The sequence below is a fragment of the Zalophus californianus genome, chromosome 8 (assembly GCF_009762305.2).
Source record: "Zalophus californianus isolate mZalCal1 chromosome 8, mZalCal1.pri.v2, whole genome shotgun sequence".
Lineage (NCBI taxonomy): Eukaryota > Metazoa > Chordata > Mammalia > Carnivora > Otariidae > Zalophus > Zalophus californianus.
Window position 1 is genome coordinate 111,649,507 of NC_045602.1, and position 18,977 is coordinate 111,668,483.

The 18,977-nt window shown below is 44.9% G+C and overlaps 1 pseudogene; it reads left to right on the plus strand.

The window, feature by feature from the left end:
• The first annotated feature begins 11,173 nt into the window (after positions 1 to 11,173).
• On the plus strand, positions 11,174 to 18,543 carry LOC113938477 (annotated as a pseudogene).
• The last annotated feature ends 434 nt before the right edge of the window (positions 18,544 to 18,977 follow it).

Below are 18,977 nucleotides of genomic sequence, written 5' to 3' on the forward strand. Positions count from 1 at the left end.
AAAAGGCACCTCCCAGCACGGCTGCCCTGAGATCAGGCAGCGGGGGAGGTGGTGTGGAGCCCAGAAACCCTCTGCTCTAGATCAGCATTGCCTTGATTGAAGTGTGGCAAGCAAGAGGCCACACTGTGCAGAAAGAATCTGCATCCATTGCAAAGTGAAATCAGAGATCTTGCCAAAGTTGTATTTCAAGAAGTTGATGCCAGTGATGTGGGGGAACTGCTGGGATGACAGGTGACACCTCTGAGTGCTTCAAGATGGACAAAGAAGAAAAAGATCCATGATGCTCCTGATTCCATGGGCACTTCAAAAGAGGACACTTGGATTGAAAGAGGCCCCTGTGAAAATTGATAGAACATTCAAATGCTTTCAGATAATTTTTCCATTAACTTTTTTTCTCCTTTTTTTTATATTCAACTCTCTTTCTTTTTTTAAATTTTATTTTCTTATGTTATGTTAATCACCATACATTACATCATTAGTTTTTGATGTAGTGTTCCATGATTCATTGTTTGCCTATAACACCCAGTGCTCCATGCAGAACGTGCCCTCTTTAATACCCATCACCAGGCTAACCCATCCTCCCACCCCCTCCCCTCTAGAACCCTCAGTTTATTTCTCAGAGTCCATCGTCTCTCATGGTTCATCTCCTCCTCTGACCCCCCCTTCATTTTTCCCTTTCTACTATCTTCTTTTTTTTTTTAATGATGGTGCCACAAATGTGAAATCTGTAGATACCATACGGATTTGTTGGTACTGTCGCGTAAGGTTTTAGGAAAAATTATATCTACCTTCTTACAGTCCCAACACTTGTTCCTTCTAAGAGTTGGTGCATCATTGTCGTTATATTTTATATTTAATTAAAATATAAATTAAATAAAATCCGTTTTATCACTGAAATGCTTTTCAAGATGAAATTTCAACCAATTCTTCCTTGACAGTGTCTGTGAAATTGGGGACTGTTTTGTATAGGTTCCTTCTAAGTGGCTTCTTGTTGTTTTCTGATACCAAGTAGCCTTCTGTGTTTAGCTCATTTGGTTTTGTGAGGATTCAAGGAGACATCGTATGCGCCGCCATGCCATGCGTGGAAGCAGTGATCATCTGCTGTGCCCGGGTCTCTGTCCTCCAACACTGCCTGGATACCACACAGCCAGAAGGACTCACTGGTAGCTAGAAGGGGAATCTGAGCCTCTCCTTCCTTTGAGTGGTCTTTGGCATCTTCTATGGCCCATAACCTTTGCCTGGGGGTACCTTACCTGGCCTATCCTTCCTGGACATCACCCCAGTTACGAGGCCTGAGTCCTTCCTTCTCAGGGTCCACCTCTTTGCTTGGGAGTAATCCCTGCCTATATGCTGAAGGGGAAATGCTGAGTACAGATAGAGACCTTCTGGGGGATTGGCCTGCCTTGGCTATTCACCCATTAAGCAGCACCAACAGAATTTTATTGGCCTGGGTGGGTTGATTAGATGCCCTTTGTTCCTTCTATGGTACTACATAAAGATTTACTCTCTCTACCCAAGACCAAGGGGTGAAATCTGTCTTAACTAGACCCGTGAGACATGATCTGACCTTGGACAATTGCCTAATTTAAGAATTTTGGAGACAGAGGGAAAGTGACTCATACAAACTTCTGCATTTGACTGTGCTGTTAGCGCAGGGACCACAATCTGGATCTCTCTACAGTTAGACTGTACATTGCTGTGTGTTCGTACGAATTCTACTGAAATACATAACATTTTAAAGTACCTAACATCTTCCAGAATTTCCTCATTATGAATACATTCTACTGCACAGCTGAAAATCAGTTGAAAAGAATTATAGAAGTTGTTAGATCATAATTTCAAAAACCAGGATCACAAATGCATATAGCCTTAAAGTTGGGGTGTCAGACCAGCATGATGGTAAAACATGCTGCATCTGGCATAATCCCAGCTTTGCCCCTTGTGACCCTGGGCAAGTTACTGAACTTATCCAAACCCTAGTTCTTTCCTATGTAAAATCTCAGTATCTTGGACTCATAACCATGTAGAGTCTGTGAATGTTCAAATCTTAGAATTATCAAGTCATAGAATGAGGCAACTGACTTGTACGTTCTTAAATAGAATTTAATGTTTATCTTTGAATCTTTTGCAGTGAAAGTGGACAAAAACAGAGAGGGAGAGAGAGATTTGGATGGCTTTCCTCAATCCCATCATTCTTTCATCCATGCATTCCTCCATCCACCCACACATCAAGCATGCATTCACTCAATGCACTCTCTCATTCAGCCATGTATTTACTCATGCATGCACCTGTTAACTGATACCTGAATCCTCCTCTGGGGCAGGCCCTGGGCAGGTAACCCCTCTTCAAGGAGCTCCAGGGCTCCCACAGTGGATTTCCTATACTAATTGTCTGCTTTCTCTGGGCTGTGTCAGTTTCCCCTACAGTGACAGTGTCCCAGTCTTCATCCTCCTCGGACTTGGTGGCTATTACCTGCCATGTGCAGAGATTCTATCCACAGAGTGTGCATCTCACCTGGATAGAGAACTGTCATATCTTCAAGGGAGCCAAGCAATTCACATCCAAACAGAAGAGTGATGGGACCTACACCTTGGAAAGCTTGCATTTGGTGAATGTGTCAGGGCAGGGATCTGAGCGGGTGCTCACCTGTAAAGTGCAGCATGAGGCACAACCTCCCATTCAGGCCAACCTCATACTGTCCACGGCAGCCCATGGCATATACAAGCCCATTGGAAGCTCAGGTAAGCTCACCTCTACTGCTTTGAGCTACTGGGTCACCCTTGTCTCCTGAGTGGAGTGAGGTATTTAAACTCACGGAGCCCCATTTGCTGTCTCCTTCTGCCCATTGGTACTTAGGTCCACAGATGCCTGTCCTTATGTTTGTGGCTTTCCTTCTGGGCTTCAAGGTGCTGCTGGTGATGAGTTTCATAATGACCTACATCTGCAGGTGGCAGAACCTGTAACAGGTGAGCTGGAGGCAGGCCTTAGTACAGAGAGAGAGAGGTCATGTCACCGTCATGGGCTGGCCGGAGGAGTCCAAGGTGGGCGTACTATTTCACACAGCCTCAAGGAAATGTTGAGAACACTGTTGTTTTCTCTAAATGTCTGTTGGAAATCTCAAGGCTTCCAGCTCTCGTGCATCCTGAAGGTTTTTCAGTGAAGTCCTTTGGAATCCTGGGTGAGGGTCCAAGGTGTGGAGGTGGGATGAAGGTCAAAGCTTTGAGCTCCAAACTCCAAAGAGTGCCCCCCATACGGTTATATATGTCAGTTTTCATAGGACTTGTTTTTGGAATGAATAAGGAAAGTATTACTAAGATCTACTAAAGGAGCCCTTCGAGGGACTGGGAGGCTCTAACTAGTGGCAAAGGTGAACGTGGGTATGGGAGAGGTCAGAACTGAGACAGAGGGCCTGGGGTGTAGTGAGTAAGGGTCTTATTTCTGATCTGCACCATGATTCCAGGCATCCAGAGTGCCTGCCACATAGTAAATGCCCAATAAGTATTTGGGGAATATAAGGATGAATGAATGAATGAATGAATGAATGGATTTTTCCCTGACTGCTCCTTGCATGCTCTGAAATACATTGCCTCCCATCCTGTCCAAGAGGCTCACATGGGGGGAGAAGCTGCCGCCCCCCACTCCTACTCTGAACATGCTCCCTTTTTCACACCCCCTGATGTTCCTTCTCCCTGAGCTTCAGAGCTGAGTGGAGGATGGACTTTGGTCTGAGGGACCCAGGGATGTCTGGACCCTGATGCATTGAGCTTCAAACTGGCCCTGGGCGTCTGTCCAAAAGAGAATCAAGTGGGTCAAAGAAACAAGGTTTCCATTCTGCTCTTGATCAGGAACAACGCTTAATTTTCAGAGCACATTTTACTTTTATTTTTTAAGTGTTAATTTCAGTTAGTGAACACACTGTGTCATATTAGTTTCAGGTGCACAATACAGTGATTCAACAATTCCAGACATTCCTCAGTGCTCATCCTCATAGGTGTACTCTTAATCCCCATCACTTTTTTCACCCATCCCTCCACCCACCTCCACTCCGGTAACCAAGAGCTTGTTCTCTATAGTTAAGAGTCTGTAGTTAAGTTATTCCACGTATAAGTGAAATACGACAGTATTTGTCTTTCTCTGACTGACTCATTTCACTTAGCATTATACCCTCTATTTCTATTCATGTTGTTGCGAATGGCAAGATTTCATTCTTTTCTATGGCTGAGTAATATTCCATTATATATATATATCACATATATATAAAGAAGAAGTGATATATATATATCCATTTATATTTCCTTTATCCATTTACCTACCATGGACACTTGTCCTGCTTCCATAATTTGGATGAGGAGCATATTTTAGTTTTATACAGAGCTTTTGCAAGTATGATTTTATTTTAACACCTACATATTTTGAAATCACTATGTGCAATAAGCATTATTTGGTTCTGAAATTTATGAGAAAAGTATAAAAAAATCCTTGGTCTTATCATCCTAATTTTGCAAAATATTAACATTTTGCCATTATGGTCTTCTGTTTCTTTTAAAAACACCGTCCTGAATTTAGTGTTTATTATTCTCAAATTTGATTTTATAATTTTACAACACACTTTACGTCCTTAAGCAATATACAATATTACTTTGCATGTTTTAAATCTTATATAAATGTTGTTATATGTATGCAGCATTCTAGAACTTTTATTTTATGCTCAACACATTTTATGAGGTTTCCTCATGTTGCTGTATGTAACCCCATTTTATCAATTTTCCATGACTCTGTAGCTCCCTAAGAATATGCTACAACTTAGGGATTCTTCACAGGATGGTAGGAAAGCTCTATCTGTTGTTTGGGTAATGCAACTTCGCAATGAGCATTTTTCTCTCTGTTTCCATGGGCACACATGGGAACGTCCCTCTAGCTCCTCTGCTTTGGTCCACAGAGCAAGAGTTTTAGCACCCTTTGGGAGCTTTTGTAATACAAAAAAAAAAAAAAAAACTTTTAATTTTTGATGAAGTTTTGTTCTTTCCATTTATACCTTTGATCTAGCTTTATTCTTCTGAGCTCTGTGTGTGTGTGTTTGTGCATGTGTTATAAATGATAGGGATCTTACATTTTTTCTCCCATTGGGATAAATTATCCAGCACTCACTGATTGGCACTGCTGCCTTTGCCATATAGCAAACCGCCCCATAAATGTGTGATTCTTTTTATGAGGTCTTATTGCCATTGAGCTACTTCTCTGTCTCTGTCAAAACTTCCCTGCCCCATAAGTCATGGGGAGGAGAGTACAGCAACAATATTGGAATAACGTTGTATGGTAACAGGGTGATTACACTTACCATGGAGAGCATTGCATAATGCATAGAATTTTCAAATTACTATGTTGTGCATTTAAAACGAATACAGCACTGAATGACAACTTTAATACTAAAAAAATTTTTAAAATAGTTTAAAAATAAAATTTGCCTTTGCACGGAGAAAGAAATAGACCCATACATAATAACGTATTTGGCCAAGTGATTTTTGACAAAGGTGCCAAAGCAATTCAATGTGGAAAGGACCGTCTTTTCAACAAATGGTCATGAAACAATTAGATACTCATATGTTTAAAAAAGAAGAAGAATCTTGACTATTTCCTTATACACAAAATTTAATATTGTCTTAAAATAGTTTTACCTAATATCAATATTACTGAACAGCATACACAAAAATACTAAGAACAAATTAATATGATCAGATGGATCACAGACCTAAATTTAAAATCTAAAACGATAAAGCTTCTAGAAGAAACCGTGGGGGGGGGGAAGAAACACAGCAAAACTAAATCTTTCTGGTCTTGTGTCAGCAGAGACTTTATAGATAAGACAGGGGAAGCACAATCTATACAGAAAAGCATTGATCCATTTGACTTCATGAAACTTTAAAACTTTTAATCTTCAAAAGATACTGTTAATAAAAAGAAAAGGAAGGTTACCAAAGGGAGAAAATATTTGCCAAGTGAAATATAATGAAGGACTTGCATCTGGGATGGCCACCCGTTTGTGCTAATCAGGTTTATAATCTGTGGTTCTTTCAGGCTGAAATGTCAGAGAGAAGTGATTGCAGCCCTGACCTGATGGCCCACAAGCATAAAACATTTACCGTCTGGCCGTCTAAGAAAAAGCTTGCCAACACCAGAGAGACAATATTTAAATAACTCTAACAACAAAATAGTAAGACGATGGACAATCACATTTTTTATGTGCATAAAAAATTTGATCAGATGCTCCACCGAAGAACATATATGAGCATCAATGAGACTTTTGCTGATGCAAAATGTATTTGTTTTTAAAAACTGCTCTGTGCTAATTAGACAGCTTTATAATAAGTTTTGATCCCTCTTTTGTTTTTTTGTTTTTCATTTTTTAAAAATTTTTTATTGTTATGTTAATCACCATATATTACATCATTAGTTTTTGATGTAGTGTTCCATGATTCATTGTTTGTGCATAACACCCAGTGCTCCACGCAGAATGTGCCCTCTTTAATACCCATCACCAGGCTAACCCATTCCCCTTCCTCCCCTCTAGAACCCTCAGTTTGTTTTTCAGAGTCCATCGTCTCTCATGGTTCGTCTCCCCGTCTGACTTACTCCCCTTCATTCTTCCCCTCCTGCTGTCTTCTTTTTCTTTTTTCTTAACATATGTTGCATTATTTGTTTCAGAAGTACAGATCTGTGATTCAACAGTCTTGCACAATTCGCAGCACTCACCATAGCACATAACCTCCCCAATGTCTATCACCCAGCCACCCCATCCATCCCACCCCCACCACTCCAGCAACCCTCAGTTTGTTTCCTGAGATTAAGAATTCCTCATATCAGTGAGTTCATATGATACATGTCTTTCTCTGATTGACTTATTTCACTCAGCATAACACCCTCCAGTTCCATCCATGTCGTTGCAAATGGCAAGATCTTATTCCTTTTGATGGCTGCATAATATTCCATTGTGTATATATACCACCTCTTCTTTATCCATTCATCTGTCGATGGACATCTTGGCTCTTTCCACAGTTTGGCTATTGTGGACATTGCTGCTATAAACATTGGGGTGCACGTACCCCTTCGGTTGATCCCTCTTTTGGGCAAAACTTCCCACCTCATCTAGTTGCTCAGAACTGCTATGGCTCTCCTTGGCCCAGATACATTTTAGAATCACTTTGTCAACTTTCATTAAAAACCCTTTTACAATTATGATTTGATTGCACTGACTTTGTATACTCATGTGGGCAAATCGACATCTTTCCGATACTAAGTTTTGCCGCTCACAGACACGAGGTGTTTTAGGGTTTCTTTGATGACTTTCAGTTCACCAGTTCACAGGGCTTTTTGGTCCCATGATGATCTTATGCATCCCTACTTAGAGCTCTCTTTAATACTTTCTAGTTTATGGAATCTTTAAATACTATTATTACTCTTTACAGTGGGTTTGGGACTACTGTACATGAATGTAATTGAGTTTTGAACATTGATCTTATATCCAGCAAGCTTATCACACTCAGACTAGTGCTCATAGTATAGACATTCTCTCCTGTGTAACTCTTAACAACATCAATCGACCTAGATTAGTTTTTACCTTTATTAAAGTTACACATGCACACACTTCAAGAGGCAAGTAGTTCTACACCTTCTCCATATGAAAACTGGAGCCTCCCGACCTCCCACTATTTTCCACCTCCCAGAGGCAACCATTTTCCACTCTTTCAATTGATGATTTTTAACCAATTCTTCTAGATTCTGTAGACAGATCTCATAGAGCATCCTTATATTGTCTCATCTTGAATTCTCACCTGTAGGCATTATTCACTGACTTCCCACTCTGGATGATGGGGATGCAATGCTTTGTTACTTTGGACCCCACACCACATCTGCGTATTTCTACCCCACCACCGTAATATTTTAATTTTAGATAACGTCATAGTCAGTATCCACATTATAATGGCAATGACATTGTGTTTTATAGCTCAATCCTTTTTTTTTTCTTTCAAGATCTTATTTAAATTAAAGTTGGTACACGTATAGTGTAGTATTAGTTTCGGGGTAGAATTTGAATTTAGTGATTCACCAGTAACATACAACATCCAGGGCTTATTACATCAAGTGTCTCAACCTTGTAGCATTCCCAGCTTTTGTTTGCGTTGATCTGCTCATATGTATTTTGTGCAGCCACCACCATATTCAGGGTACACAACAGTTTCATGGCCGCAGAGCTTACCCTTGTGCTAGCCTCTCTTGGTGACAGCCAGCCCCACCACCCAAACCTCTGGCACATGCCAATCTGTTCTCTATAAATTGGAGAATGTTGTGGAAGTGGAATCACACAGTGTGGACATTTTGAGATTGATTTTGTTCACTCCACATGATGCCTTTGGAAATTTACAAGTTGCGCACATGTAGACAAGTTATTCCTTTTTATTGCTGAGTAATAGTTCCTGGTAGGAATGAACCAGTTTGTTCAACCATTCACTTATCACTGGCCACTATGCATGTTTCTAATTCTTTTCCATTACAAAGAAAGCTGCTCTAACATTCACGCAGAGATTGAGTGAAGCCATGGTCTTCATTTTGCTCAGATAAATACCTGGGAGTGTGATCTCTGGGACATAAAACCCACTTCCTCTCCTGGAAGAATGGAGGAAAGGATGCTTTTTGTTGGAGGCAAGCACTTACAACTTCTTTTTTTTAAAGATTTTATTTCTTCTTCAAGTAATCTCTATACCAAACTTGGGGCCCAAACTCACAACCGCAAGATCAAGAGTTGCTCACTCCACCAACTGAACCAACCATACACCCTAAGCACATACAATTTCTGAGGTCCACACTGCACTGTGCATGTGGGCTAAGTTTACCATTCCATAAATAAAGGGTTGGAATAGGGAGTCATTTCGGGAGCACACCTCATTCGACCCCAAAATTTTTAAGCCCTGATGAACCCATTTCTTCCTTCAGCTCAGTAGCTCTTGGTGGAGGCTGGTGCAGAATGAGGCCACAAGCCAGCCACCCCCAAGTGTCCTGGGCTCAGGAGGTAGGACAGAGGCCCAATTGCAGATGTTTCTTGGCTTGCACCTCCCAAGTAGAGAATCACCATGAAGACCTCAAGATGGGGGGAGGAGCCCGGTACAGACAGTAGAGGCCCCAGGCGATCAGAAAGCATCATTTCTGCTGAGCCTGTCCACTCTCTCTGAAATGTAAGAAGAATTTCTTCCAAATTTTTTCTTCTGATTGAGTTCCAGTTTCAAAGCATTGTGGTCTGAAAATATGCAGGGAATAATCTCAATCTTTGGGTATCGGTTAAGACCTGCTTTATGACCCAGTGTGTGGTCTATTCTGGAGAAAGTTCCATGTGCACTCGAGAAGAATGAGTATTCTGTTGTTTTAGGGTGGAATGTTCTGTATATATCTATGAGGTCCATCTGGTCCAGTGTGTCATTCAAAGCTCTTGTTTCTTTGTTGATTTTCTGCTTAGATGATCTGTCTATTGCTGAGAGTGGAGTGTTGAGGTCTCCTACTATTAATGTATTATTATCAATATGTCTCTTTATTTTGGTTAACAGCTGGCTTATGTAGTAGGCTGCTGCCATGTTGGGGCATAGTATTTGCAATTATTAGATCCTCTTGGATCTATCCTTGTGGGATAGACCCTTTAAGAATGATACAGTGTCCTTCTGTATCTCTAACTATAGTCTTTAGCTTAAAATCTAATGGATGAAAGACCTCAAGGTGAGACAGGAATCCATCAAAATCCTAGAGGAGAACATAGGCAGTAACCTCTTCGACATCGGCCACAGCAACTTCTTTCAAGACACGTCTCCAAAGGCAAGGGAGAGAAAAGTGAAAATGAACTTTTGGGACATCATCAAGATAAAAAGCTTCTGCACAGCAAAGGAAACAGTCAACAAAACAAAGAGGCAACCCACGGAATGGGAGAAGATATTTGCAAATGACACTACAGATAAAGGGCTGGTATCCAAGATCTAGAAAGAACTTCTTAAACTCAACACCTAAAAAACCAAAAAGTCAAAAAATGGGCAGAAGACATGAACAGACACTTCTCCCAAGAAGACAAGAAATGGCTAACAGACACATGAAAAAATATTCATCATCATTAGCCATCAGGGAAATTCAAATCAAAACCACATTGAGATACCAACTTACACCAGTCAGAATGGCAAAAATTGACAAGGCAAGAAACAAATGTTGGAGAGGTGGAGAAAGGGGAACCCTCTTATACTGTTGGTGGGAAATCAAGTTGATACAACTTGTCTGGAAAACAGGGTGGAGGTTCCTCAAAAAGTTAAAAAAAGAGCTACCCTATGACCCAGCAATTACACTACTGGGCATTTACCCACAGATACACATGTAGAGAAAAGAAGGGCCACATGCACCCCAATGTTCATAGCAGCAATGTCCACAAAAGCCAAACTGTTGGAAAGAGCCAAGATGCCCCTCAGCAGATGAGTGGATAAAGAAGATGTGGCCTCTATATACAATGGATTATTACTCAGCCATCAGAAAGGATGAATACCCAACTTTTGCATCAACATGGATGGAACTGGAGGAGATTATGCTAAGTCAGAGAAGTCAAGCAGAGAAAGTCCATTATCATATGGTTTCACTTATTTGTGGAACATAAGGAATAGCAGGGAGGACATTAGGAGAAGGAAGGGTAAAATGAAGGGGGGAAAATTGGAGGGGGAGAAGAACCATGAGAGACTATGGACTTTGGGAAAAAAGCTGAGGGTTTTAGAGGGGAGGGGGCTGGGGGATGGGTTAGCCTGGTGATGGGTATTAAGGAGGGCATGTATTGCATGGAGCACTGGGTGTTATAAACAAACAATGAATCATGGAACACTACTCAAAAACTAATGATGTACTGTTTGGTGACTAACATAACGTAATAAAAAAAATAAATTAAAAAAAAAGTAAGAAAAGGCCCTTCTCACCATGTGAGGCCTTCTCTGCCTGACTTCTGTTTCACAATCCAGAAGCAGATTGCTGTTTCACAGCCATGTCACTGCATCATAGACACTTCCTCTTCTATCTCAGGAGGAGTGGGTTTTTTTTTCCACAGGACAGAGGCCCCATCTCCCCAGTACACACATTTGCAGAGAGCTGGATCCTCAGGCCTCCACAATGTCAGCCCCTGCCTCCAGACCCTGCCTTCCTTATCTGCTGCTGGCTGTGCTGTTGGGACTCACAGGTAAGCATTGCCTTGGAGGAGACTCCCCATTCCCTGCCTCCTCAACTTCTCCTTGCCCCTGGACATTTAGGGCCTCCAGGTAAGCACAGATGTGCTATGCAGACCGTCTACAGAAGGCCACGGACTGGGTATCATCTGAGAGCATGAAGTCAGGGATCTGAGCATTTCCTCTATGGATGCATCGCCTGCAGCTGGTTACCAGAGGCATCCAAATAGTCGATGCAATTGGTAACAATGACAACTTTGTGTGTGTTCATTGATCTAATATTCACAACATCCTTGCCTGATAGCTCAGACTGTACTCCAGATTTGCAGATGGGGAAACTGAGGCAGAGAGAGGAACCAGCCCAGTGTCACCTCCCTGAGTCAGTGGAGCAGCTGGGATTCCTGTCCAGGCCACTCAAATCAACAGTTCATTCCGTTCACCATCTTATGCTGCTTGGCTCCTCAGTGGGGGCTAATTGCAGAAACATCAGAAAACACAGAGAGGCAAACGGAAAAATAGCCATCACTTATCACACTCAGAGGTCTACTGATTTCCACTTGTGCTGTGGGTACTCACAAACTTTTGTTAATGATGTGCTAGAAGTTTCCAATATGCCAAAATTGTTACTGAAGTTTAACATATATTATAATTTCACTTAATCCTCAAAACAATCTGTATACTAGCATGCTAGGCTACACTTTCCATATACAGGGAATGAACTTACCTGTGTGTGTGTGTGTGCATAGGAGTGGGCATAGGGAAGGGTACACCCATGCATGTGCCCACACACATGGGATTTTTGCAAACACTTTGGTTTTTCTCCTCATATCACATACAGTCTACATGAGATGCACATTGAACAGATGTTTGGTTCCCTGTCTCTCAGCTACTCACCCTCTACTTTAATTCTCTAAACCTACCTCTCACTCTCGACCAAGCTCTTAAGTTAAACAAACTTCTCTCTTGGTAAAATGAGTAAAACCTTGTGCATTACTACCTTAGAGACCCCTCCATGCTGGACTCAAGTGGGCTAGGAAAGAAGGGGATAAACATTTGGAGACTCCTGCCTGTGTGGTCTGCATCTGTAATTATATCCATATGCATATCAAGATCCCATTCATCTAGTGTCCACTGATGTCTCCATGACTCAGGAAATTTCATGAGTGATAACTTTCTAAATTCCTGAGCACTCACCATGTGCCACACACACCTGGAAATGCCTATGTCCATTATGTCATGTGATCTTTGCATCCAAGGTAGACATTCTTGTTACCCCTACCTTGCAGATAAGAAAAGGAGGCACAAAAAAGTCCAAGGTCACTCAATATAAATGGTAGGGCTAGGATTTGAAACTAGGCATTCTAATTCTAGATCTCACAGGTCTAACCATTGCTCTTTTCAAACCCTATGGCCCCACTTCCATTCCATGAGATTTCTACAGATCTTCCGATCAGTGTGGGGAAGGGTTTGGTGTGGTGAAGAATATATGTAGTTTGCTTCTCTCAGATGCTTCTGCTTTCTGGGTATATGCAACTGTTTCTTTCCTCCGAGTCATCTATGTGGGAAACTCAGGTCTGATATAATGTCCTGAGAAATGCTCCACTGAAAATAGACTTCATGGTGTCAGAAAGGGGTCACATTGGGCAATTCAGACATTATACAAATATTAACTATATACCTACTAGGGGACAAGAACTGTTACATGAACATAGGGCATATTGATGAATAAGAGAGACAAAGAAGTGGCCTTCGTAGAAGTCCCATCATAGTGGAGGAAAGGACAGGAAACAATAGACACAACAAGTCAGTCAATAACGTAGAATACAGAAATTGAGGAGTGTGAAGGAAAACACATGACAGTACAGCTGGATATGACAATGAGAGAATCTTCAGAGTAAGACATATTTGAACGAGCAGCCTGGGTGGACATCATAGAGAAGGTAGAATTGAGCAAAGGTTGTAAGAAGATGGGGGAGTGAGCCATGTGATTTTCTGGTGGAAGAGCCTTCCTGGACAGCATGAGAGTAGAATCCTCTTGCTCTGCTCAAGGATCTGGGCTTTTATTCTGAATGAAATGGTGGCTATTGCAAGGTTTGGAAGAAAGAAGTGACATGATCTGGCATGAGTTTTAAATTATTCTAGCAATTGTTTGAGAATGGAGTACCACGGGGCATAGATAGAAGCAGCTAGAGCACTCAAGAGCTCATTGCATCCAAGCAAACGAGGAAAAGCACCAAGACAGCAGCCAGGAGGAAGGGGAAAGAGGTCAGATTGTGAGTGCATGCCGCAGGGGAGCCCTTAGGTGTCCTTGTGCATAGGACTTGAGGTGGGAAAGAAAGGCACCCAAGGGTTGGGACCTAAGCATTTGGAAAAATAGGGGTGCCTCAGCTGAGATATGCAAGCATGTGTGGGAAACTGAGTTCGGTTTAGGACATGTTACTGTGACAGGTTTACTTCTATCTAACGAAAAAGTCAAATGGTGTTTTTGGACATCCAAATCATAGTTCAGAGGCAAGGCCTGGGCCAGAGATGGAAATAGGAGGATTATAGATACACAAATGGTAGAGTTTTCCCCTTGCCTTGGCCCCTCTTGACTCTCTGATCCCTCTGACCCCTTCCCTCCCATGTTCCCTCCATTTCTCTCTCCATGGTGCATTCCTTTCTTCCCATTTTTGTCCCAGCAGTTCAGCTTGCCGACCCTAATCTTCTTCTCCAGACTTAGAAACCAAAGTACCTGATGTTCTGGCACACCCAAGATCTCCCACGTGCCCTCCTCAGGAGGATGTTTGGTTGCAAATACTGCTAAGTGCATGGATTCACTCTGCGAGGGTGAACCACAGATTTTCTCCCTGAGGAGTAGTTAAGAAATGGAAAAGAACACTGGGTGTATGAGTCATGCCACAGCAGTCTGCTCCTCTGATTTAAATCCCTGCCTGGTTTTTAGGACACTTCAAGTAAGAAGGAATGATTTCATATTTCTTGATGTCTCCAGACACTGGCTAGTCGCCAAGGTGGGAAATCCAACTGCAAAGTCAAACCTGCTCTGTGCCACATCACTGAGTGTCTCCGTGTCTTCATCCTCATTTGTGATACGGTCTCACGTTACAGGCTCGTGGTGAGGGCTGCATGCCACGTACATGCAATGTGCCGAGGTCAAGGCCCGCTCACGATGTGCACTCAGTCAGTGAGCTGTTGTGGATACACACGTGAGGAGACATCCAGGATCACGTCAGGATGATCTTTGTTTTCCCTCCAGGTGTGGCAGGTGAGACAGAGCTGCAGGTGATCCAGCCTGAGAAGTCAGTGTCTGTCGCAGCCGAAAAGACAGCTACTCTGCCCTGTACCATCACATCCCTGTTCCTTTTTGGGCCAGTTGAGCGGTTCAGGGGAACAGGGCCAGCCCGGGAGTTAATCTTCAGTTTCAGAGGAGGCCACTTACCCCGAGTGATAAAGGTTGCAGACACCACAAAGAGAAACAACCGGGACTTTTCCATCCGCATCAGTAACATCCCCCCAGCAGACTCCGGAACCTACTACTGTGTGAAGTTCCAGAAAGGGACCCCTGATGTGGAGTTTAAGTCTGGACCAGGCACCCAACTCATAGTGAGCGGTGAGTATGGCGTGTGCCTCCTTTGCCCCCGGTTGTGACAACAAGTCAATAAGAATGCCCTCCATTGTCTGAGCAACAGCTAAGTATCGGGTGTTGGGGTGGGTGCTCCTGACTTCAGCCCCTTCCACAGATCAGGGATTTGAGACCTGGGGAGGTCATGCTATTTGCTCAGGGTCACATGGCTGGAAAACAGTGGGAAAATCTAGAAGTCCAGTCTGCTGGCTCCACAACTCTTACCTTTTCCAATCCTGACCAGCCCTCTTGGTCCAGGATGAAGGACTAAGAGTCTGAGTGATCTGCTCAGTTGTAAGGCCCAATGTTACTCCTGCCTCCAGAGAGTGCTCCCCTCCATGTGGCTGACTCTTCTCTACTCAGCACTTACTGAGCACCTGCTGTGTGCAGGCTCCGCTCTGGGTGCTGGGGAAGCAGCAAGGAAAAAACAGACAAGGGCTCCTCTCTCATGAAGCTTACATTCCCTTCCCTTCTGTGGACGAATGCACTCAGGACAGGGAGGTGGGACAATGTCTCCTTTCTCTCAGCTTCAGAAAAATCACAGTGAGAAGAGGCACAGGCTCACTGTTTACTCTGAGAGCCCAGGTTGGAGAAGATGCCAGAGATTGGGCATTTGTTGTGGGTCTGTCCAGAAAAGTATCATGCAATTCCAGGACTGACTCACATAATAGTGACTGAAACTCCCCACAGCCCTGCACATGGGCATGAAGGTGGCTGTATCCTGATTGTGCACATGTTACAGAAGTTCCCAGTGGAACTTCCCATGCCTGGGCACCAGCACTAGTACGAGGCTCCACCACCAAGCAGATCTGTGCCTCCTAGGAGAACACTCCTTCCTCTTCCCCAAGCTGCCCACACAGCTGATGCCCTGGATGAGAATGGATGGAGTCAGAAGGGACCATCTCAGCCCCTTTTACAGATGAGGACACTGAGGCTCAGCAGAGATGGCCTGAGCAGGGAAAGGAACCACAGCCTGGCTCACAGCCCTGCTCTCTGCACACTCACTGTGCTGGCCAAAGTGGGAGAAAGTTCCAACCCTGTCCTTGAAACTCTTGTAAATCTTGTATTGTTCTCTTTTTCAACAGTAAGCATTAAGAAAACTCACAGGGAGAGGTGGACTAGCTTTGTACCCCCAGATTAGACAGATATGCAAACATCTTGTAAAGTGTTGAGCCTGTTCCTGGAGGGCATGGCTCCTCACATGTAAGAGCATCAGGAGTCTTTCACTGTTGTGTGGTCTTGCTCCTTCACGGAGCAACCTGGGGCAGGAACCTGGACAGAACATAGGGCCCCTGCAATTCCAGCAACACTGGGCACGCCATGCCTGGCTCTGCAGACTGAGGATTACTGGGAGGCACATCCTGGAGGGTGTTTTGGGTCCCCTGAGCAAGAGTGCATATTCTAGACTCAGCCGTTGGGACCACAAAACTTCCCTCTGTTGTAAAAGTGGGCACCCTGAGGAACCCCTCCCCATATGTGCTTGCAGTGGAGAATCTCAGAGGGAATAGGAGTGTGGCGGGAACTGTCAGGCTGGAGAAGGTGAGACACTTGCTTTGTTGTAATGAAACAGTTGGCGGCCACAGGAAGTCCCCTGGGAGGCAGTGAGGAGCGAGGAGCAGCCCTTTTGTAACTGGACCAAAGTGGGTTGGCTCCTTCGTGAGGTAGAGACAGAGACTACCCAGGCGGAGCGCTGGTACCCACAAAGTTGTCTTTGTTTGTACAGATATGGGATCAAAGGGAATAATTTCCAAAGCCCTGATGCTAAACAGGGGCAAGCAGGCTCTATTGAGTAGGGTTGAGATGAATAATCTGAGGGGGATTTTAACAGTATAAGGAGGCTGAGGTTACTGTCAGCCATTTTGTGATTCATCTGCTCCTTTCCATCTGCATTTCAGTGATAAATTCTAAGCAAAACTGCTTGCATTCCCTTACTTGCCCCTCCCTGCAACCCCAGGAAGGAGAAATGCATGCTGTCCCATGTCACAGAGGAAGAGCCACACGGTGCCACAGTCACACCTCCCATGGACTGGCCAGCCTGGTCCTGGCTACCATGGGGGTCCCGCCCCACCCCTGCTTCCCCTGCAGGGACTGCTGCACAGGGTCTCTGAACTCAGTGAGGTTTGCAGGGAGGCGGCTAGGATGGTTGATACCAAGAGTGAGACCCATCAGAAATGTCGTTCCTGTGCCCAGATCGGTGGGAAATCACCTGGCAGAGACCAGAAGGGGGACTTGAACTCCGGCCTGGAACTGCACCTGGGCCCTGCTCCCCGACTCAGAGTTCAGCTCTGGAGCCTCGGGTCCTCCTCTGTGGGAGAGGAGATGGCACGGCCCTCCCCACACGATCAGAAGGGCGGAAGGTTCTCCACAGTGTCACACACGTACCCTTAGTGCTGATGACCACAGTCATGCTTACTGTTCATAAATGCTCCTCTTGTAGCCAAACCCTCTCCCCCCGTGGTGTCGGGTCCCACGGCCAGGGCCTCGCCTGAGCAGACCGTCAACTTCACCTGCAAGTCCCACGGCTTCTCCCCCAAAAACATCACCCTGAGATGGTTCAAAAATGAGAATGAGCTGGCAGCCCTCCAGACCGCCGTGGACCCGGAGGGAAACAGCACTTCCTACAGCATCTCCAGCACAACCAGACTGGTGCTGGCCCCGGGGGACGTTCGCTCCCAAGTCATCTGCGAGGTGACCCACGTGACCCTGCAGGGGAGCCCTCCTCTTCGTGGGACTGCCAACTTGTCTGAGGTCCTCCGAGGTAGATGCCCCTCACCCCCAGCCCAAGCCCGGGTCTGGCCCCCAAGTCTCCGAGCCTGCCCCTCCCCCCACTCTCTGTCCCAGGCCTTCCATTGCCTGGAGTCTGACTCCTGACAGACCCTCCCAGTCACCCTGCACCTAGATGTACGGTCCCCTCCGATGATTTTTCATGGCAGCTGGGGGGTGAACACCTATCATGTGCCAAGCACTGTGCTGGGTAGGCCATTTACTTTACCAAAGCAATTCCAATTATTGAGCACCTGCTGTAATCCACGCCACCGTGTGCTTGGTGATGTCATTTATTTTGCTAATTATTCTATCCCCGCTGCATGCCACGGGCTGAGTATCTTGATTTCACTCATTCTTACCCTAATAGGAGCTACCAGTCCTTGAGCACCTACTGTGTGCTGGGCACTCTGCTTAAGGGTTTCATTCATATGCGAAGACTACCCTCAGTGTTTGAGCACCAGCTGCATGCCTAGCCCTGTTCTGGGTGATTCCCTTGCTGTGTGGGGGGAGCTGAGTTCTCGAGCCCCTCCCCCGTGGTCGGTCTGTTCCATGAGGTCAGAGCTTCTGCTCTGTGCTCTTTCAGTTCCGCCCACCTTGGAGGTTTCCCAGGAACCCGTGGCAGGGGACCAGGTGAAGGTCACTTGCCAAGTGAAGAAGTTCTACCCCCTGCGCCTACAGCTGACCTGCTAGGAGAACGGAAACGTGTCCCGAACAGAAATGGCGTCGACGGCCTCGAACCTCGTAGAGAACAAGGAGGGGACCTTTAACTGGACGAGCTCGCTCCCGGTGAACTCATCCGCCCACAGGGAAGATGTGGTGTTCACCTGCCAGGTGCAGCATGACGGGCAGCCTGCAGTCACCAAAAACCATACCCTCATGGCCTCTGCCACCAGAAGGACCAGGGTGAGACCTCAGTGATCCTGTTCTAGCATCCTGCCCCTGCTCCCTTGCCTGACAGTGATGAAGTCATCATGCCAGGCCGGCCACCCCCTCCTCCTGTTCTTTCTCATCTGGGCCTGGTCTCTATCTCTTCTAGACCTTTCCATCATCACCCCAGCAAATGTCTGTACCTGCCACTCTGAAATTCTGAAAGGCACCTTGAGGACGTGAGTTTTGAGTCTTAACCAGGCTCCCGGGTGACTGTGTGTCGTCACACCTGGGGTCTCCTTTCTCGCCTTATTTGTGACAGCAAACCAACAATATTCATGATCGCACACAGCACATTTACTTTATGCCAATTCCAGTTCATTTCTGGTCTCCTTTCCTGCTTAACCAACCCTGTGACCTGGAATTTTACAGAAGGGACTCAGGGAGCAATGAAGGACAGATGGTAAAGATTTTCTGCCCTTAGGCCAGCTGATAG